This window comes from Odocoileus virginianus, chromosome 11, assembly GCF_023699985.2.
Source record: "Odocoileus virginianus isolate 20LAN1187 ecotype Illinois chromosome 11, Ovbor_1.2, whole genome shotgun sequence".
Classification (NCBI taxonomy): domain Eukaryota; kingdom Metazoa; phylum Chordata; class Mammalia; order Artiodactyla; family Cervidae; genus Odocoileus; species Odocoileus virginianus.
Window position 1 is genome coordinate 47,382,444 of NC_069684.1, and position 22,309 is coordinate 47,404,752.

Genomic DNA, 22,309 nt, shown 5'->3' on the forward strand with positions numbered 1-22,309 from the left:
CATTTGCTAGGCTTTTTCCACTGCAATTCATAGTCTTTTCTTTCGTTCTTTCTTCCTTTTTTAAAAAAAATTTATTTATTTTAATTGAAGGCTAACTACAATACTGTAGTGGTTTTGCCATACATTGACATATAACAGTCTTTTAAAAGGCATTTTAAGAGTTAAAGAAAGGGACCTCCCTGGTGATACAGTGGATAGGAATCTGCCTGTCAGTTCAGGGGACATGGATTCAATCCTTGGTCTGGGAAGATTCCACATGCTGAGAGGCAACTAAGCCTGTGCCCCACAACTACTGATCCCATGCTCTAGAGCCTGTGCACCACCACGAAGAGTAGCTCCCTGCTCACTGCTGGAGAAAGCCTGTGTGGAGCAACAAAAACCCAGCGCAATCAAAAATAAATAAATAAAATAAATAATTTTTTTTAAAAAGAGTCAAGGAAAGAAAGGGTCTAAGTCAACATTTAACCTTGGTGGGCTATTTTAAGCACTCACTCAAGTTGTCATGAGCTGAGCAGATCTCTGGGAAGACTAAGCCCCAGCATTTTGTGCGGGCGGGGGAGCCTCAGCATCCACACCCCCACTGGGTGCCACCTGGGGCGGGAGGAGGGTGAGGTGAGGGAGGTGCTGGGCATGCTCACTCCCAGGTCTCACCTGCAGGACCCTGAGAGTGGGCATCTTCTTAAACCCTGCACCCTACACACGTCACTCGCCTCACCCTGTTGCTGACACTGACTCAAAGATTTACTGCACTTTCAGATGCACTAGAATATAGACCAACGTGCTCAGTATTTTACAATAGAAAGAAGCGAACTGTAGAGGCACCTCATTTAATCCACTGTTTCTCAAATTAATTTGATCACAGAGCCATTTTTTTTTCCCATTTCAGAGCCCTTTCTTTGCCTACATCTATGACTTACTCTTTGGAACAGAGGGGAAGGCAGTGGACTGGGTCCGGACCCTTGGATTCTGGACCGTAATCTGCCTCTAGTCCCGCCTGCCTGACATGACCACATTTCCTCATAAAGAAATGCTCTTCAGAGCCTCTGCCATCCTCGGCGACATTTCTGAGGCATTTAAATGGATTTCTCTGACCTCTCCCTCACCCTGGGAAGGCTGTGCTTGCACTTCTGTGAGCTGTGTATGGATATGCTGACAGTCCTCGGGGAGTGGCTGGCCTCTGCCACCGTGTCGGGGAGGAAAAACTCTCTAACTGAGCATCTGAGCACTCCAGCACTGACCCCGTGAGAATCCTATCAGAACTGCTCATGCTCCACCATGAAGGCGGCGGGCTGCAGCCAAGCCCTGCCCTTGCACCCCAGGCCCCCCACCCTCCCCCCATTAACCTTCCTGTCTTTTAACGGCCAGGACTCACACACGACTTTAATAGAATGCACTCCTGTTCTTTGATCCAGGCTCTTTAACATCCTCTCAAGAACACTGTATGGGCAGCCCAGTAGGCTGCAAATTGAGGAAGCAAATTATGATTGCCAACCTCATTTCACCATCCTGAGTGGCCTCGATGGAGCAGTCTTCCTGTTCAGAAGATCACAGCAATGTTCTGGGTAACGATGGCTCAGCCCACAAGCGGAAAACCAAAGAGGGCAATCTAATGTCAGGCTCTGTCTTGGCTACTGACAAGGACATTTAGGACACAGGATTGTATTTTTCCTACTAATGACAGCAGCATTTAGCAGCAGGCACACATGAGTACACAGGTGTGTAGAGGGCCATCCATCAAATGAATTAACTCCTACGGGGAATCTCTGGGGAAAAATTCCAGATTATGGGAAGGGGAGGCTTTTCAGCTATATGACAAGGTGGGTTTAGAGATCAACAAGGGCAGCTGTTCATTTTATTTTAAAAAAATCTGTCATCTTTTGTAAAAAGAACGATATGGTAGAAAAGGTATGGACTTGAAGTTGGATGGTCCATGATTCAAATCTTATCTCATGGGGCAAGTTTCTCAATTTCTCTGCGTTTTGGTTTTCTCATTAGTAAAATGGGAATAACAACACAAGGATGACTGAAAGGATGTCCTATTGGCAATGATGCATGCATGCATGCTAAGTCACTTTGGTTATGTCCCACTCTTTGTGACCCCATGGACCATAGCCTGTCAGGCTCCTCTGTCCATGGAATTCTCCAGGCAAGAGTGGAGTGGGTTGCCATGTCCCTCTCCAGGGGATTTTCCTGACCCAGGGATTGAGTCCAGTCTCTTATGTCTCTTGCACTGGTAAGCAGGTTCTTTACCACTAGCATCATCTAGCAATGATACAGTAAGAATCAGATGAAGTGACTTGTCTGAAATGTTTTAGCCAGTGCCTGGCACAGAGAAGATGAGTAGCATGGAATTCCCTTGCTCTGCAAACTTCCTTCACACTGGGGATGATCTCATGGTTGACACCACATGGCATGGCCTCAATTCTGCATAAGCTTGGTACTCCCATGCCCCAGCTTTGAGAAGGTCTCAGGGACAATCCAGAGAGGCAGGAGCCATTCAAAGCGGTCTCTGGAGTGTGCAGCACAATCAGGACAGATGTCAGGGCCCCGAAGTGAGTACCGGAACAACCTGACATCGCTCAGAGCTAAGGTGTCTTATTCTCTTTGGACATGATCAGAATGTTCTTTCTCCCTCCTTCTCCTGTTTTCTCTCTGCCCACATTTGTCAGCATTTATACTGCTCATGCACAAGAATCATAAGGGCAGCCAAGACTTGCTGTCATACAGTCTGCTCTGATCGAGGTGAGTTTTAAGGACAAGTAAGGAGATTAATGTGCAGACTGCAAGATCCAAGACGGCCCAGGGGTCGCTGCACTGGTTGGTGCCTAGTGACCAGACTGTGGTCCTTAGAGCTTCAACCACTTAGATTGATGCTTTTTATTTATTAATATTTATTTTTGATTGTGCTGGGTCTTTGTTGCTGCACACGGGCTTTTCTCTGGTTGTGGTAAGCGGGAGCTACTCTTCGTTGTGGTGCAAAGTCTTCTCGTTGCGGTGACTTCTCTTGTGGAGCACAGGATCTCGGTGCATGGGCTCAGTAGTTGCAGCTTGTGGGCTCTAGAGTGCAGGATCAGCAGTTGTGGCCCAGGGGCTGAGCTGCTCTGCAGCATGTGGAATTTTCCGGAACTAGGGGTTGAACCTGCGTCCCCTGCACTGGCAGGGGGACTCTTATCCACTGTACCACCAGGGAAGCCCCTAGCTTCATGTTTTGATTTCTGTTAAAATACAGGTGTCCTTGGACTTCCCTGTGGCTCAGATGGTAAAGTGTCTGCCTACAATGAGGGAGACCCAGCTTCAATCCCTGGGTCGGGAAGATCTCCTGGAGAAGGAAAAGGCAACCCAGTCCAGTATTCTTGCCTGGAAAATCCCATGGATGGAGGAGCCTGGTAGGCTACAGCCCACGGGGTTGTAAAGAGCCAGACACGACTGAGCGACTTCACTTGGGAAAGCCAGCTTTTAACTTGCCAGTCAGGAGACACCCCGTGGGACAGAAGGATCTGAGAACGGGTTTGGAAAGGACTATATGGAGACAAGAGTAGGGCCTTGAGCCCCTTGGGGGGGGCAGGGGAGGGATACAAGAGGAATGGCATTGAGGAAGAGGGTGGTGATGCCACAGACCAAGTCTGCTGCACAGACATGCTGAGCACCAGCATGTGGTGCTCAATGAAGCTAATTCCTGCATTAACTTTGGCAACAGTGACAGACCTCAGTTCCTCATCCTTTCCATTCCTCTCTCTCCAGGACTGTAGCTGCAGGTGGCTTCTGGTTAGGCAGAGACAGCTCCATGTTTTCACTTATTTGGTCCTCCACGTGTCATCTCAGAGGTGCCTCTGTAGCCCAACACCCGAGCCCAGGTGGCCAGGCTCCTTCCTGCCAGGCCAGAAGTCCCTGCTCCTTTAAATGTTGTTGTTTAGCTGCCAAGTTGTCTGTGACTCTTGTGACCTCATGGTCTTTAGCCCGCCAGGCTTCACTGTCCATGAGATTTCGCAGGCAAGAATACTGGAGTGGGTTGCCACTTCCTTCTCCAGGGGATCTTCCCAACCCAGGGATCGAACCTGCATTGGCAGGCGGATAGGTGGGTTCATTACCCCTGAGATACCAGGGAGGCCCACCGAGAAAATATTTTTTGGCAAAAACCATTTCTGGCCAATTTGGTTAAATACTGCCATGGCCAGGGGACAAGGGTGACACCCTTTGGTTTATACATAAACAGACACCTGAGACCTAAGAGGTGAGACAGGATAAAGCCAGAGCAATGACTCAGTCCGGGATGGCCTGGCTTACGCTGAGCTGAGGAGTGAGGCTGGTTTCCAACAACACTGGATCTGAGTCTCTGCTGCTCTCCGCCATGGGGCTTTCCCCCTGCAGCCCCCGGCCCCAGACGGGCCACACACACCCTGCAGTGTTCAGGGGTTGGAGCCCAAGAGTGATTTTTTTCTTGAAGGACATCTTGAGAGAGGAGTCTGTGTTTATGGAGGTTAATTCCAAGCTCATCCAAAGGCCACCTGAGGCACTAATGTGGGTTTTACAAGTTCCATCTGTAGCCGAGCACCTCGCCATGGTGCACGTTTCCAGTCGGTGGACTGTCCTAAACATTCTCAGCTGCTGACAGGCGAAAGCTGGCCTTGCCGGCTGCACACATTCTTCAGTTCGCACACATACTCTTATAAGGAAGTGGGGCTTAGCAGGCACTCACTCATGCACAGCTGGGGAGACTGCGACGGTGCTCGCAAGGATGTCCTGACTCAGACACAGAGGTGGCTCCAGTGCCTCATTTTGTGATTGTACTGTCACCAGTGTCACTGAAACCTTGATAAAGCAGAGTCAAAAGGAAGGTGTGCCTTGAGACAAGCCCTGAGAATCCACCTTTAAAGGAACAACTCTGCTTCTGGCTTGCCAAAGGTATCAAATGGGCTTCCCTGGTGGCTCATGAAGAATCCACCTGCAATGCAGGAACCACAGGTTCGATCCCTGGATCGGGAAGATCCCCTGGAGGAGGCCATGGCAACCCACTCCAGTATTCTTGCCTGGAAAAATCCCATGGACAGAGGAGCCTGCTGGGCTACAGTCCATGGGGTTGCACAGTCAGACACCACTGAAGTGACTCAGTACGCATGCACTGGGTATCAAACAGGAGCCTATTACACAATTCAGCCCCCTTCCCAAGTGATCAGACTTTGTCAGGAGCTGGGGTGATTTTTTGCAGTATGGCATAGTTCCTCATCAATCAGAAATGATGCCAGTCATAGCAATGGAGCAGATCCCAGAAGGGGTGTGGGCACCCACCCTTTTTGGTTCCTGGATGATGGGAAAGTTCCAGGACAAGAGCTTGTGTAGCTGTACAGAGGGCTTGGGGCAGTGGCTGCTTGAGAGCAGGGAAGAAAGTATCCTAATGCTATTATGAGCACAAGTCAACACCAAGTGGAGGGGCTTCTCTAGTGGCTCAGTCGTAAAGAATTTACCTGCCAACGGAGGAGACACAAGTTCAATCCCTGGTCTTTGGAGATCCCACATGCCATGGAGCAACTGAACCCATGTACCCCAACTACTGAGCCTGTGCTCCCGAGCTGGGGAGTTGCAACTATTGAGGCCATGTGCCGCAACGACTGAAGCCCGAGTGCCCTAGAGTCTGTGCTTTGCAACAGAAGCAGCTACTGCAATGAGAGGCCCGCGTACCACAACTACAGAATAGCCCCTGCCCACCGCAACTGGAGGAAGCCCACAGGCAGCAACAAAGACCCAGCACAGTCAAAAATAAATAAATGAAACTATAAAAACAAAAACACCAAGTCGAGGTGAAGCCTGGGCCAGTGAAGGGTTGAGGGTGAAGATGCAAACACCGAGAGAAGCAGCATGGAAAGAAGGAGAAGTCTCTGCAACCTTGGCGTTTCCGATCACACCATGGTATTATCTGTGAGTTAAGGGGACCAACTTGCTACTGGATCAATAATTTGAGAATAAGGATGTTCTAGAAAGAATGAAACCCCTAGAGCCAGGTCTCATGTTAGCCTGGAGGCTGGCTGGCTATCAGAGACTCAGACCTGAGACATTGGGAGATTTCTTCTCCGCCTCTGAGGTATTTAGTTCAATCCTCCAACAGATTCAGACCACCTCTTCTGGGGATCAATGGCTTAGATTTGTACTCAAAACACATATATCTGTGTTTGGGGAAAGGCAAGCATGAAATATACTTCACTGAGAAACTGAAAAGCATGGAGGGTAAGTTAATTTTCACAGAAGAAAATCACGGTGGCACAACCTAATGGAATGCATGATTCACCTCTCCAGAGCAGACATTGATTTTCTCACCTGGGAGAATCACCAAATTAGTTGGCAGTTGAAAATATGATCTCTGACTTTTTTTTTCATTCCCCTTAGACCTTACATTTTATTTGAAGACCATGAAACAACACAAGATTATAAGTCTTATTCAGAAACAGAAGTGGAAAGGAGAATTCAGTATTTCTGTTTAGAGAAGATACTTTAAAAGGTATTTCATAATTGAAACCTAAGTATGTAGGCGGAGGTGGGGCGTAGGTGTGTGTGTGGCTTTCCCTGTTTGGTTCCTGTTGGATAGAGAGACAGTTCGTGAGCTTGGGGGGCAATAGAAACCAGCCACCTATAGTCCTCACCATTTGCCCTGGGCCCATCCCTTGCTGACAAACCCAGTGGCTGCTGCCCTGGGGACAGGAACCAATCAGAAGCCACTCCTCTGGGGGGCAGGGGGAGGTGAGGGGGACAAGTAGCGGGAAAAGTCATTCAGGTATGAAATATTCTGCCTCTTGCTAGATGTGTGACCTTGGGTGAGGCACCCAACTCTTTCAGCCACAGCTTTAATAGCTCTAAGTTGGGGCTAATCATATCTAAGATGGTTGGATGGCATCACTGACTCAATGGACATGAATTTGACCAAACTCCGGGAGATAGTGGAGGACAGGGAAGCCTGGCATGCTGCAGTTTATGGGATTGCCAAGAGTTGGACCCTACTTAGTGACTGAACAACAATAACAAACATCTGCTGTTATCTAGAGAGGACAACCTAAGTTCAGGGTTTCTGATGCCTGACTCTACAAAATATAATTTTGTAGGCCTTCTTTAAAGAAAAGAATGCAAACGCATGATTGAGAACAGGGTTTTAGAAGGGGCTCATGCAAGTGGAGAATCCTGCAGTTTCATCTCATTCATGTCAAAGGTGGTGAATCCACCTTTGCACACCTGCCTATCTCAGATAAGGGATGAGGATACCAAAGGTGCTTTGCAATTGTAAGGCATTATATAAACAAATGGCACTGAATTCTTCTACCAATATATAATACTTACTGTGTTAGACAGTATGCCAAGTGCAGGAGACAGAGCTGTGAAAGAGATACACATGTCCCCTCACCTCCATTCCCCTTATGGGACCCAGTCTACAGGCACTGAATCAACATCTGTGGCAGGGTTGAATCCTGAACACAGAAGTGAAGCTGATCAATACAGAAGGTCTGACTGCTCACCTGCAACACCAGCCCCTCTCAGGGCTCTCCAAGGTCCTGATTCCCACACCCAGCTTTCTAGGACTTGGGTTCTACTCAGTCTCAGCCTCTGCCTTTTCCTCCTTCTCAAGCACTGTCTTCTGACCGACTGCATTTTGAAACCCACGGAGCAACAAGTTGACCTTTCTAATCGTTTATTTTCAAATATAGAGGGACAGTGGTTGCCTAGGGCAGTGGGGGTGGGTGCGACTGAGGGAGAAGATTAGGGGATAGATGATCGCTAAGGAGCATAGCGTTTCCTTAGAGGGAAATAGTGAAAATGTTCTAAAATTGATGATAGTATTAGATGTACAACTCTCTGAATATACTAAAAGCAACTGTAAACTTTAAATGAGTAAGTGACATGGCATGTGAATTACACCTCAACAAAGTTGTTAAAAAATATGAATCAAGAAGCACGTAAAATTCAAGGAAAGAGCACAGAAAAAAGATCAGAACAAATAAACTGAAGGAAAAAAAAACTTGAAGAAACAGAGATCATTCAGCAAATGGGAAAGAATTTTTTGAAAGACCAATTATCCTTAGATTCGAGAAGATGCTGAGTCTGAAAATAGAATAGAGAGCCATGAAAAAGGAAAATTTCAAGAATGAGTTCTGGTCAATTTAGAAACAAAATTTTTGCTGAGATATAAAGATTCTAATAAAGGTCTGGAAAATAAAGTCAAAGATAACTCTCAGAACATAAAGCAAAAGATCCAAGACACTAGAAACATCCAACTACTAGGACTTTCAGGACAAAAGAACAGAGAAAACAGATGAAATTGAATTAAAAAGAAAAAAATAAAGAAAAAATTTCCCAGAGATAAAGGAAGAGTCTTTAAAATGAAAGGATGTAGCATAAATGAAAAAAATCTATGCCTAGAAACATCAATGTGAACTTTCAGAACATCAAACAGAAGAATAGAGCCTAAAAACTTACAGAAAGATAAAATGATGATCAACAAAGAAACCCAAATCCAAGTAGAATCAGAAATAATAGATCTTAGAAGACAGGGTAGCAGGCTTTTAAAATGGCCATTGAAAGTCATTTTGATGAGAATTTTATATCTTAATTCTTCATCAAGAACAGGAATACTAAATCTCCATCTAATAGAGTGGGAAACCAAGGGACATGCCTGAAGTGGATAGAATGAGAAATAGAAATTTCAGTATATTGCTTTAAGTTTCACAGGTATCCATTAAGATAATTAAACAATATAATTTTGTAATGGAAAGAAAGAGGAAGGATAGAGAAAAGAGGATAGTATAAGGTAGAGTTTTAGTTTTTCTTAGCCAGGAGTTGATAATTTATTAGGTAATACACAAGAAACCTAAATCTAAAAACATTATTCAGAGGTATAAAAATAACTATCAGAAATACTGAAAACAGTAATGTTTTTAAAAAGTTGCTCTTAAGAAACAACCTTGAAAGTAGGGAGGCAGAAGCCTGTTATTTTAAAAACAAGATACGAGGTTTTAAAAAAAGCTTTAAAATCTAATTAATGGGACTTAAATACAAAGCCCCAAAGCACCAAAGCGAGGCCAACCCCTGTCACCCAAGTAGTGGTGTGAAACTCCTTCATGGTTTGTGCCTTTTGCAGTTGTTTGAGACTGAAAACTATCATCTTATTCTAAATGCCTCTTCTAGACATTCAAAATGTACACTAGTTTATTAAAAACCTTGAGAAGTTCTGCACAAAATAAATCAGTTTAACTCCATCTGAAAGCAGGTCAAGTGACTGCAGGATAAATTTGATGAATTATTTGCTGATTTTAACAAATTTACCAACTGTCATTTTTTTCCCTTCAGGACATGACTTATAGTGGGAATGTCTTCAAAGTTTCGACAGAAATGTTCAAGTGGCGAAGAAGTATTAACCTTGCAAAAAGTTAGTAAAATATAAATTAATAGAAATGGATACTTTCCCACAAATAAGACTGTTTAGGTTGCTTCTGGTTTCTTTTGGATGTTTCTGAATGTTTTTTTTTAACTTTGTTTAAAATGTCAAGCATGTAAAGTTTGTCTATTCCATAATTCCTTCAGTGGCTTATCAGCCATAGTTTAGTATTTCTAGCAGTTGAACATTTAAATTAAATATAAGTTCAAAAGCTCCCTAAAGATACCAGAATTTTAAAGTAATTAAGTTGAATTTAAATTCTAAATTGATAGAAATACAGAACTAAGGCTAGTAAGCTTTTAAGGAATTGGTAAACAAATCTTAGAAAGAATGTTAAAAATGCTTAAAATGTTAAAAAAAATTTTAAATGACATTTTGAAAGTATAGAAGAAAATCAAATATAGCTGAAGCAATCCTGTCACATATGAAACGTTGAACCATTAGATAGAAAAAGTGTACTATTTCAAGTAGGAGTTTTTCAAATAAACTGAATTTTCATTTTTGTTAGCATTCCAGAATTTGTATTTTCCCAACATCTTGGAGAACATCTCAGTATTCGTTCATATTCAGGAAAGTATCTTTCAAGGTCCGGTCATCTGACTGAACATTTTTTAAAAAGCTGCTAGATCATCATTGGTAAATTTGGCATATGTGGCAAACAGGTCTATCATGGAACTGGTGTTTAGTGAGCTGGCTACCAGTAATTGATTTTCAGCAAATTGATCTGAAGCCATTTTTGTTTTTTTATCCTACCTTTTTCCAGACTCACTTGACCATAATGGTTTTTCACATCAGATCAAAAGAATAATTATCCCCAGGGAACATAGTTTGGGGAACATAACAAGAATGGGGTCAAGCGTGTGCATCAGAGGTCCTGGGGAAGAGTAGACTCTGAGTTCATTAGAAACTGATAACAAGGGAACTTAATGGGAAAAGGTACTTAACGTTTACCCAGATGCTACATTTTTATAAATCTGCAAACTCTTATGTTTTATTCATCCATTTCTAAGAGTGAAAAATGCCACATTTTCTATTAAATTTTAAAATTAAAATCTTGTATTGTCATAGAAAACTAACGGGTGAGAATGAAGTGTCAGCTTTCTTCTTCTCCTTCCATGTTCTCTGGGTCTGAGAAGCAGCATGCCTCCACATCTTAATTCTCTCCTGCTCCCAGTGGCTTCTGTGCTAACTGCCAGCTCAGGGCCAGGAGGGAAAAAGGCAACATTCGGGGCAGAGATCACACACCGACAAGCCCACTGGGGCGGGGAGGACGCGGCTGAGTGAAGCTGAAGCTGGTCTGGTCCGGGAACGGTGGGGACCTTGGCAACGGACAGAGCACAAGCCAGGTTTAAAAAGCCACTGCTGCCCTGCCCAGCGAGTAACGCTTCGGGGATGTGGATCCACTGTCACCAGGATATCGACTCCCCAAGCAAAGCTAGAAATTCAGGCTTTTTAAAGTGTAAAAATCTCTCACTTTCTAGAGGTTAGCAACTGTTTCAATTTAAAACAAATGCAGCTGATAAGAAATGTATCCTTTAAAATATATATGAATGAATATGTGTGTGTGTGTGTGTGTATCAGTGTATATGTATACATACATATAACATAAGCAATATCACTCTGTGAAAGTATTAGTTGCTCAGCCATGTCCGACTCTTAGTGACCCCCATGAACTGTAGCCTGCCAGGCTCCTCTGTCCATGGGACACTCCAGGCAAGAATACTGGAGTGGGTAGCCATTCTCTTCTCCACAGGATCTTCCTGACCTGAGATCAGGAAGGGATCGAACCCGGGTTTCCTGCATTTTGCAGGCAGATTCTATACCTCCTGCAATTCTATACCTTCCCAGGGAAGCCCCACTCTGTTATATATATATATACGACTTAGTAGGTGGTGAGCTTCCCTGGTAGCTCAGATGGTAAAGAGTCTGCCTGTAATGCCGGAGACCCAGGTTAGATCCCTGGGTTGAGAAGACCTCCTGGAGAAGGAAATGGCACTCCAGTATTCTTGCCTAGAGAATTCCATGGACAGAAGAGCCTGGCAAGCCCCAGTCCATGGGGTCTCAAAGAGTTGGACAAGACTGAGCAACTAACACTTAGTAGGTGGTAGAATAATAATGTATTATTATAACTATATTATTATATAGAGAATGATATATATTATTCTCTCTATGCATTATTATATATACTATTCTACCACCTACCAAGTTATAGAAAAAGATTATAAGCTATTATAGCCACACTTACCCTTAGGATGTTCTCTTAGAGCCAGGCAGAGGAAGGAAAATTATGTATCATTCATAACTTAATGATAATCGAGGCAATGGAAAATCAGAGTTGAGTTGGTTGTTTTTGTACTTTATTTGTGACTAAAACTGAAGAGGTTTTGGAGGGTTTTGAAACTCACAATCTCAGCCAAAAGGGACATTAAAGCTCATCTGGACAAGCTTCCCACCTAATAAGGGAATTATTTTGATAAAATTCCAAATGATGGTCACCTGTTGTGTACACACTTCCAAAAATGGGTAATTTACTACTCTTCAAAACAGAACTGACCACTACTGGGCACCTGAATTGTCATAAACCGCTCTTCCTAATATCCTGGCATGCTAAGTGTCGTCTTCTAATTCCAAGTCCTACATTCTAGCTCCTCCTCCTCGGGTTATGAGGAAGAGTCTACTCCCTTCCTACACTGCTGCTGCCGCTGCTAAGTCGCTTCAGTCGTGTCCGACTCTGTGCAACCCCATCGACGGCAGCCCACCAGGCTCGGCCGTCCCTGGGATTCTCCAGGCAAGAACACTGGAGTGGGTTGCCATTTCCTTCTCCCCCTTCCTACACTTACAGCTGAAATTCACTAAATCTGAAAACGTGTAACGGTCTCCCATTCCTTCACAAAGTCTCTTCGCCTTGTGGTAAAACCTCTCCGTTTTTCATCCACCATTTCTCATATAATGTCACTACAAGAGTCTTCTCATTCTGGTCACTCTCAGCGAGGAACTCTCTAGACACAGTGTGGTAGATGCATGTATCCAGTCTCTTCCAATTACCTACAATCATGCAGTATACAGGCTCAGCTGGTAACGAATTGGCCTGCAATGCGGGAAACCTGGGTTCAATCCTTGGTTTGGGAAGATCCCCTGGAGAAGGGAAAGACTACCCACTCCAGTGTTCTAGCCTGGTGTATTCCATGGATTGTACAGTTGATGCAGTCGCAAAGAGTCGGACATGACTGAGCGACTTGCACATGCAATATAAGGCGACATCATCTTTCTTGGCCATTGCACTGCACTCATCTCCTGCAACCACCCCCCACAGACAGCAGTTAGGATTCTTTACATTATATGAGCCAAGAAGTCCAATTCAAACTGGCTGATAAGAAATGACACTTATCAGCCTAAGTGTTGTGTAACTCAATACTACAGGGCTGAATTTGGTTTCAGGCAATGCTTAAGCAATGGGAACCAGGATCTCTCTCCACTCCTTACCTGTGTTTCCTGGGTTTCCTCTCCATTCTCTCTCTCTATAACCTAGCAGCCTGCATCTCCTGCAGCCATATGCTTCCTCTATCATGAGGCATAGGAAAGGGAAGTTTACTTTCTTAATATTACAAATAAAAGTCTAAGAATAGACCATCATTGGCTCTAACTGGTCTGACTTGAGTCAGGAGACCAGAGAAATATGATTTTCTAGCTTAAGCTAATCATGAACTGCCCCTGTGGTCAATCAATCACATATAAACTACATGGCTAGGACATCTGAGGTTCTATTAAGAAAAAGAATGCTGGTGGGGCATCCAAAAATTATCTACTACAAAATACTACAAAAACTCTCCAGCCTGTTACTGAATTTTTCATCACAAATGCAGACTTTTTCATGTATCCCTGTTTAAGTTCATGTTGTTGGTATTGGCCAAATATTTCTAATTAAGGAGATAATTCTGAAGTTTGGTTTAGTCCTCCAAAGTATTAATTATTCTACTTAGCTTTGCATCCCTTGCAAATTTGATATACATAACTCCTATGTATTCATCTCATTAAGTCTTTAATAAAAATGTTGATTCAGAACCAAAAAAGTGGAGCTTTGAGACACATACCATTATATGTTTGCCCAAAGGAGTCTATCAATCTGTTAATGGCAACAGTTCAGAAATGGCTGTTTAAAAGGCATAAACCAACTTTACTAGCCTATTTTTTCCATCTATAGGAAATGTACCAGAAGACATTATCAAACGCTTTGATGAAATCAAAGTGTACTCTTTCTGCAGCACTTCCAAACTGAATGCGTTCTGGTTATGTTCCTTGGTGCCTACAGCCAGAAACAGGTAATACACACAGGGACTGAAAACCCTGCACAAGATGTATCACATGCTGCCATCGGGTACACTTTTTCACACAACTTCTCTGCCTTAGGTAGGGCCTCACCAGCACCCTGACCCATCCGTTCCTGTTACAGCAGACTTCTTAAGCAGCTAACCTGTGTTCTGGTCCAACTGAATCCAGCTGCTCCTTTTACAATTCGAGGAATCTGCTTTTGCAGAACTTCATTCCTAACGGTACAATGCTGTCTTTTCTTTCTCTCCCATGTCATAACTTTTTATTTATCAGCCTTTGGACTCTCTTTCCCACCTTGGGATTTTTCCTTTTCTTTAAATTTATTTTTAATTGGAGGATAATTGCTTTACAATGTTGTATTGGTTTCTGTTGTAGAACAATGTGAATCAGTCACAAGTAAACATATATCCCTTCCCTCTTAAATCTCCCTCCCCCCTCTCACCTGCCCCCATCACCCTCCTCTAGGTTGTCCCTCCCACCCCCACCTGCCCCATCACCCTCCTCTAGGTTGTCCCTCCCACCCCCACCTGCCCCATCACCCTCCTCTAGGTTGTCCCTCCCACCCCCACCTGCCCCATCACCCTCCTCTAGGTTGTCCCTCCCACCCCCACCCGCCCCATCACCCTCCTCTAGGTTGTCCCTCCCACCCCCACCCGCCCCATCACCCTCCTCTAGGTTGTCCCTCCCACCCCCACCTGCCCCATCACCCTCCTCTAGGTTGTCCCTCCCACCCCCACCTGCCCCATCACCCTCCTCTAGGTTGTCCCTCCCACCCCCACCTGCCCCATCACCCTCCTCTAGGTTGTCCCTCCCACCCCCACCTGCCCCATCACCCTCCTCTAGGTTGTCCCTCCCACCCCCACCTGCCCCATCACCCTCCTCTAGGTTGTCCCTCCCACCCCCACCTGCCCCATCACCCTCCTCTAGGTTGTCCCTCCCACCCCCACCCGCCCCATCACCCTCCTCTAGGTTGTCCTTCCCACCCCTACCCGCCCCATCACCCTCCTCTAGGTTGTCACAGAGCACTGGGCTGAGCCCCCTATGCTATATCTATTTTACACAGGCTTCCTAGGTGGTACAAGTGGTAAAGAATCCACCTGCAGGAGACTCAAGAGACGTGGGTTCGATCCCTGGGTGGGGAAGATCCCCTGGAGGAGGAAATGGCACCCCACTCCAGTATTCTTGCCAGCAGAATCCCATGGACAGAGGAGCTTTGCGGGCTACAGACCATGGGGTCACAAAGAGTCGGACACGTGTGGGCACCATCTATTTTACACATGGTAATATATATGAATTTTTTTCTTTCCATAATTTTTACTAGACCATCTCTGAGTATACTAGTACAGTGGAGAACATTCTACTTTGTCCATCATTCACCCACTATCCAAGCTTTTGAATAGTTTCTGTCCATCTCCTACCTTGTTACTGGAAGGGCTGCCAGCCTATCGTCTCCCTTGGTCCAGGCAGCAGAAAGCATGAGACCCAAAGGTGTCAAACAAGTCCACCCAAAACACATACTCTTAAATGTGGAGCTGGAGGGATGTCCAGGGCAGCCCAGTGGTTATGACTTCCCACTTCCACTGCAGGGGCTGCGGTTCTGATCCCTCGTCAGGGGACTAAGATCCCATACGCTACATGGCATAGCCAAAAACTAAAAAAAATAAAATTTAGAGCTAGAGGAAATACTTCTTCTTCTATCACAGAGCTAGGAGAACGTGAACAGGAGTTACTGGAAGCCATCGTCTCTACTGCATTGTGGGGAGATGGCCTGTGTGGTAAAAAATAAAGGCAACACAGAGGAAGGAGCAGAGAGAAACAGATGTGGGGAGAGGAGGAAGGACTAGGAGTAAGAGAGGCAGAGACCCGACTGATGACCCAGCCTGGATCCCTGACTTCTGTCACAGCGACTCTGGCTGAGCGGTTCTGTGGGCAGCAAACTCCCCTCAATGCTTAGGCAGCCTGAGTTGGGTTTCTGTCACTGGTAACGAAGAATCATGAGATGCATGTAGCAGGAAGGCAGGGTGGTGGAGCTGGAAAGACTACTCAGCGTAGAAACAACCCTGACTTTTATAATCAAGCAGATCCGGGGTCAAGCTGACTCAAACACTCTTCTGGAAAATTATAATCACAATAAAATAAATAAACGTAAGGCCCGAGTCTGAACCCCAGCTCTGCCACGGAGATTGCAAGTCACCTAGGTCTCAGCCTCAGCCTCCGCATGTGGTAGCTTCCTGCTCACTGTGCAGAGAGGATGAGAAGCAAGCTGCCTGGTCCACAGGAGGCTCTTAATAAATAAGAGCAATTACTTTTCAGTGGAGGGAAGCTGAAAGGTGGAGGAGAGCTCTTACCGTCCTCTCACCCGGTCCTCTCAAAAGATGATGCTAAAGGATAGCTGGCGGATGCTTCTGTGACGGCTGAAACCGATTCATCTCACTCTGGGAGGATATTAAGGTGATAGTTCCCATTACAAGCAAGAGCCGATTTGTTTCTCTTTAATTCTGAAGGGCAGTGTAATCGCGTGATTCGTGCGCTTTGTGTGGGAAGCACCACTTCCATCAGCCATGCATTCTTTGTAGAGCCGGTGCTGTCTCCACTCCCCTCGCGGCCCCCAGGGCCCCGCCGTTGGCGCTGTTCAAGGCCGCAAACTGCCGCCCCTTGCACGCCAGTTTCCTCGTCCCTGGCTGGGTTGCATCCCTTGAACATATCACACATACCCCCTCCCCACCCCAGGCAGTATGCTGGCGGCTCATACAGTAAAGAACCTGCCTGCAATGCAGGAGACCAAGGTTGGATCCCTGGGTTGGAAAAATCCCCTGAAGAGGGGAATGGCTACCCATTCCAGTATTCGTGCCTGGAGAATTCCATAGACCGAGGCTACTGTCCATGGGGTCCAAAGAGTCCGACAGGACTCAGCGACTAACACTGACTTTTCATGTTCTCATGAGCTTTGAACTATCTAGGCAGGAGGATATTGTTCCAGCTCAAAATAACCTGGCTCTCTCAAGAATTGGGTCCTATCATTTTGGGGGCTATTTACTCCCCATCTTTCATTTATTTCAAGGACCTCTTACTGTTCCTTACAAATTGCCATCACCACTCTCTGTAAGTGATCAAATGTATGAGGCTTGATAAATCAGCTTTACTTGTGCAATTTAATCCAAGGTCCATTCATCTATCCTTGGAGAATTTCTGAAAACTCAGTATGGACTTCACTCAAATAACACAGATAAATAGAATGTGAAAAACAAAACAAACAAAAACAAAACATTTTTGTTTAATTATAAAACATGTATTTATATGAAATTAAGGTTGGTTTTCATGGATTCTTTTTGAACCTTCTGAAGCTGTATCTGTCACTTCCCATTTCTCAGGCCTGCCTGATTTTCTGTTGGCTCCCTACGGAGGAAAATGGAATTTTTTTTTTTGTTTTTTTTTCCTACTTTCTCTTCCAAGAGCTAAGAAAAAGGAAAAGAGATAGCAGCTATGTGCCTGCAGGGGCAGCCAAGCAAGAGATTGATTCAACAGGAGAAATTCAACGCATCCCAAAAGATTCCCTAGGATTTGATATCCTGCTGCTCGGGGTACAATTTGTTGTAATAAGAAACGGAAGATTTCTGTCAGCAAAGTCAAAGTACTCAGCGATGGCTTGTGAAAGTTAAAAAAAAAAGTGTGAAATGGAATGAGAAATGTTTTTCTTCTGGAAATGCTTTCATAAACAGGAGGACTGAACACCGTTTCTCAGAGGATACACACTGGTGAACGCAGAAGATGAAATGCCTTCCTGGGCAGGTACCTGATCCCAGGGTGGAGCATGGCTTTCATCTGATGCCACGGGGAAGTTGTTTACTGAGAATCAGACAAATGCAACAGGGGAGAGGTAGGTCCTATGTCCCCACCTGGCCTGGGGTTTCAAGAGTCAAAGTAAGCGTGGGAACAGATGAGGTTGGCCTGAGGCTGCAGGCTCTTCTTGTCTGAGAGGAGGAATGTGGCTATGGGCAATGGGCTGATCTAATAACTCAAGCATGGGACGGGGTGGGGGGTAGGATGGGGGCCCGAATAAAGTTCAGCAAAGATTTCAACACTAGGGTCCAGGACAAAGCAGAAGGTGGGGTCTCTGAAAGATGATCAGGGGGTGGCCCTCCTGTAGCCAGGAGACAAACATCAGAAGCAGTACGGCCAGGAGGCAGGAGGAAGTGTGGGTTTTACGTGTGTTCTGCTATGAACAACATGTTGGGGGCAATGTGTGGGTCACCTTCCCTTCCCAGCAGGGGCTGTACATATACCAGCAGTGCCCAGTTATTTGGGAATAGCCAGGTTGGATGAAGACTTGGTTTTTGAAGCTGGCCCATGCCCTAAGCCTGTTTTGAGCTAGGGGCTCTGGAAAAATCTGCAGCCCTTGTTCAGAGGCCAGAGAGCCTGGGTGGCAGCCATGGACAGAGGAACCGCTGCATCAAGGAGGATGGGTGGGCTCGTGGCCACCCCTCATCTCTTTCAGAGACTGTCAGAGCCTCATGCCAACTCCAAGCACAGACTGTCCTTTATTTCTTTCAGAACTAAGACCACAAAGCTGGATTATTCTCATATATAACTGGAACCATCCAGCACACTGTTGATAAATAGGTCTTTCCCCAAACATACAGGTGGCATCTTCAGCAAGATGGTAGCAAAAGGGGAAGTTAGGGTACTTTGAGAGGAGTGGACCACTGAAGGTGAGATGTTTTCATTTTTCTTCTGCCCTGAGGAAAGTACAGTGAGAGAAACTGCTTACCCTGCTCTCCTTTATTCTATCAACAGGCTCACACTAGCTCCAGATTATGCACGCCTGGAAAACGGGAGTAAGTAGGCAGGAGCTCGAGTCAGTAGTTTAGTAAACACAGGTGCATCTGAACTGCTGCAGCTCATCATAGGTGCTGCCCTCACTGTCTTCTCCTTTCCCCTCTCTGCCTTTGCATTCTCCTTTTGTTATATTTCTAGATTCTAAATTAAAAGAGCCCTCTGGGGGCCTCCCTGATGGCTCACTGGTGAAGAGTTCTCCTGCCAGGGCAGGAGACACGGGATCGATCCCTAAGCCAGGAACATCCCCCATGCCACAGGGCAACGCCCACACTCCACCACTACTGAGCCCGTGCTCAAGACCCCAGGAGCTGCAACTCCTGAGCCTGGATGCCTAGAGCCTATGCTCCGCAACGAGAAGCCCGTGCACCACGGCTAAAGAGTAGCTCGCACAGTAACGAAGACCCAGCCTAGCCAAAAACAAATAAATAAATAATTCTGCCACTCCCCCCCAAAAAAAGACAGTCTTTGGTATTAAATTAAAGGTCTGCTATCAAATGGGTAAAATTAAGAGCACTTAGATCTCAATGGAACCGTCCCCCCATGGCCAAGCAGGTGGTCACTGCCCCAGTGTCAAGACAAGAGGCAATGGCTGAGAAACAAAGCTCACAGAACTGGCAGCAAAGAGAGAGGCTGTGGTTAGAGGTATTGGGTAACTCTGTGCTTTACACAAACATGCACACAGGGCTCAAAAACCTTATACAGGGGGTTGGCCACCAAAGATACTTTAATTGAAAATTACAGTGTATAAAAAAAATGACTAAGTGGCTAAGGGATTACTGTCCACATCAGTAAGCAGAGAATAAAACATTTGTTCATTCATTGGGTGAAATAATTCTGTAAAGCTCAGCATGGAAGGTAGATGGCAAACAAGGCAAGTGAACAGAGCACTGGGTGAAACTCAGATGCTCGCGTCCACTCCTGGGTGGAGACCTGACTTGGCTTGATTTTCTGGGTCCTCCTCTAGGAGTGTGGCTGAGGGAAGTCTTACCACACAAGACCCTGCGGTCTAGGGATGAGCTTCAGTGACAGGGATACGGAGAGGAACATCCTCCTGGAGCCATCTCACAAGGTCTGTGTGATATGGAGACGTGAAGGAAGAACAGAGCAGGCCCAGGAAGTGCTGAGTAAGTGAGTGCACCCGGGTAACATGCACGCACACGCCCTGCTGGCTCCCAGACGAGAACGTCATATTGATGGATGACAAAAAAACCCACAAAAGACCAACTGTACATCTTCAGAAGAAAAGCCAGTTTGGAAACAGTAGTAGAAGGTACTGCTCTGATGAAACCTTATATTTCATTAACTTATCTGCTAAAGCTTCTGAGGGAAAAGTTAAAAATTACTGGCAAAATGTAAATGGAGGCGGCTGCTATGTAATTACTGGCAATGTCTGATTTACAAACTCGTACTTGTAATTATGTCATGTACATAAACCACTAGATGCATTTTACTTCCATTCTTCCCACCATTTTTTTTTTCCTTACAACAAAGCACAGAAACTGACCTAAGATGAAATCTTACTCTTTCATGCTTTCTTCCCCCTGAGGAGGATTTCATACCCCCTTACTTCTTTCTCAGATCATCGCACCATCATATACACACTCATGCTTAAGATCCTTCATCATGCCTGTTCTTCTGCATCTTTAAAAGTAATTTACAAAATGTCACACCCAGCACTACTTGTGGACAAGTAAATCAGTCCAAGCAAACGTCACTCTATAAGAGCAGACCTTGATCAGGGAAATCAGAAGGTCCTTATATATTGTGAAATGAATTTAAATCAGATATCAGCAAGATCATGCCATCTATTCTTAATCCTTTGGAAGAAAGACAGACATTTTGGTGGATGGGGGACACAAATTGGTAATAGTTATCTCATTGAAAATGAACATCACCTTTGCTAGAGCAAATTAGCATTTAAGGAATTTACCATGTGGATTCACCCTATGGATTCAGTCATATAGGAACACAAGAATCCAAGTACATGGCTGTTAACCATAGTATTGTCTGACATGGTAAACATACATGAAAATGAGAGGGATGAATTCTGGTACACTCATGAGATGATACACTAGCTGTCTGTTAAAGAGAATAGGTACAGAATGAGGCCCAAATGTCCACATTGGTTATAAAGTGAAAAAAGTCAGTTACAGAACATGAGACAGAGAGAGACCCTATTTTTTTCCCTTCTCTCTCTTCCACAGAGGAGAATTCCACTGCTTCTATATTCTTTTTCTCCTTCTCACCTTTCTTTCCCCACCCGCCGCGCTAGTAGGCATATTTAATAGATCAGGATTGGGACCGAGTCTTTTCCTAAGAAAGACAAGAAGAAGAGAGAAAGTGAGGAAAGGAGGGGAACGTGAGGAAAGAGGGGATAGTGGGGCTTTGAAATATATTCAGATGAATGCCTCACACATTGAAAAGTTCAGAAAGAAACTCACCATGGCTATCATTAGGGAGTAGGACAGGAGTGTGAAAGATGAGGGCTGTTTTTTACCTTTCCATTGTTTTGAAAATGTCCTTTCCCAAAAGTATACATTGTTCTTACCATAAAAATTAACAGAATGTGCAAATATCTTGAAAGTATTCCTTGAAGCCTTAAAAAGCCTCTATATTTCCATATCATCCTCTGGTTCCTAAAGAAAATCCAGTTTCATTTGTATTCAACATAATTCAAATCTTAGTTTTTAAAACTATGCACAATTTTGATTTTTTGTATTTCTTTCTTTCTTTTTTTTTAATTTATGGCCTACATTGATGATGCTGAGCAGACTTTCACGGGCTGGTCCAGGGGACTTCAGCATGATCTTTAACACCTTCTTCAATAAGAAAATGCTTTCCACCCAGAGGGATGGGATGGGATGGGGAGGGAGGTGGGAGGGGGGCTTGGGATGGGGAACACATGTAAACACATGTAAATCCATGGCTGATTCATGTCAATGTATGGCAAAAACCACTACAATATTGTAAAGTAATTAGCCTCCAAAAATAAATGGAAGAAAAAGAAAATGCTTTCCAAGTTCTAAACTACCAACTGGCAAACTAACTTGCAGGACCCAATGTATCATATGGCTGAGTTTTGACTGAATTAAATTTTTAAATAAAATTTGTGAAGTATCTTTAACTTACTTTCGTTCTGCTTAATGTTTGCAGTGCTAAGCGACAGATGACCCTGAATATATAATCAGAGATACATGCACAGATACCCTCAGGGGACATATTATGAGTCAATACTCAAGATTACACTTTTTGTCCTATGTGAATTAATTCTAAATTGCTTTATGGAACATAAAGAACTTGATATTTTATGTTGCATCATAAAAGGAACTTCTATTGAGTAAAAATAAATGGAGTGGCAAGAAGGGAGCTGAGGGCAATGCATTGACTTGTATTGGATAAAAATGGAATAATGGACACCTTCTCTCAGGGTGGCAGTTACGATTTCACCAAGGTCAGCAGTGACAAAATCTCTATGAGAGTCTTGACCTCAATCCAGTTGTTTAAAATGGTAATATCAACATTGTAAACCTGTTACAGCAGACGGCAACCCAGTCACCTCTCAGTAACGCATGCCTAACCTGCCCATGACCTTGGCTACAGGTGGACAAAAAGGCCCCCCGGAGCATCTGCTGGGCTTCCGCGGTGCAGATGGTAAAGAATCTGCCTGCAATGCAGAAGACCCTGGTCAGGAAGATCCCCTGGAGGAGGAATTGGCGACCCACTTCAGTATTC

General features: G+C 44.8%; 1 protein-coding gene and 1 long non-coding RNA gene across 5 annotated transcripts in view; one reads left to right on the plus strand and one right to left on the minus strand.

The window, feature by feature from the left end:
* The window catches only part of SMYD3 (SET and MYND domain containing 3), a 716,821-nt gene that overhangs the window by 78,077 nt on the left and 616,435 nt on the right, over positions 1-22,309 (minus strand). The window lies entirely within an intron of this gene.
* Positions 13,355-15,046, plus strand: LOC110151810 (uncharacterized). The gene is made up of 3 exons (XR_002318164.2): positions 13,355-13,731; positions 13,820-13,962; positions 14,805-15,046. It is a non-coding gene; the product is annotated as an uncharacterized lncRNA (long non-coding RNA).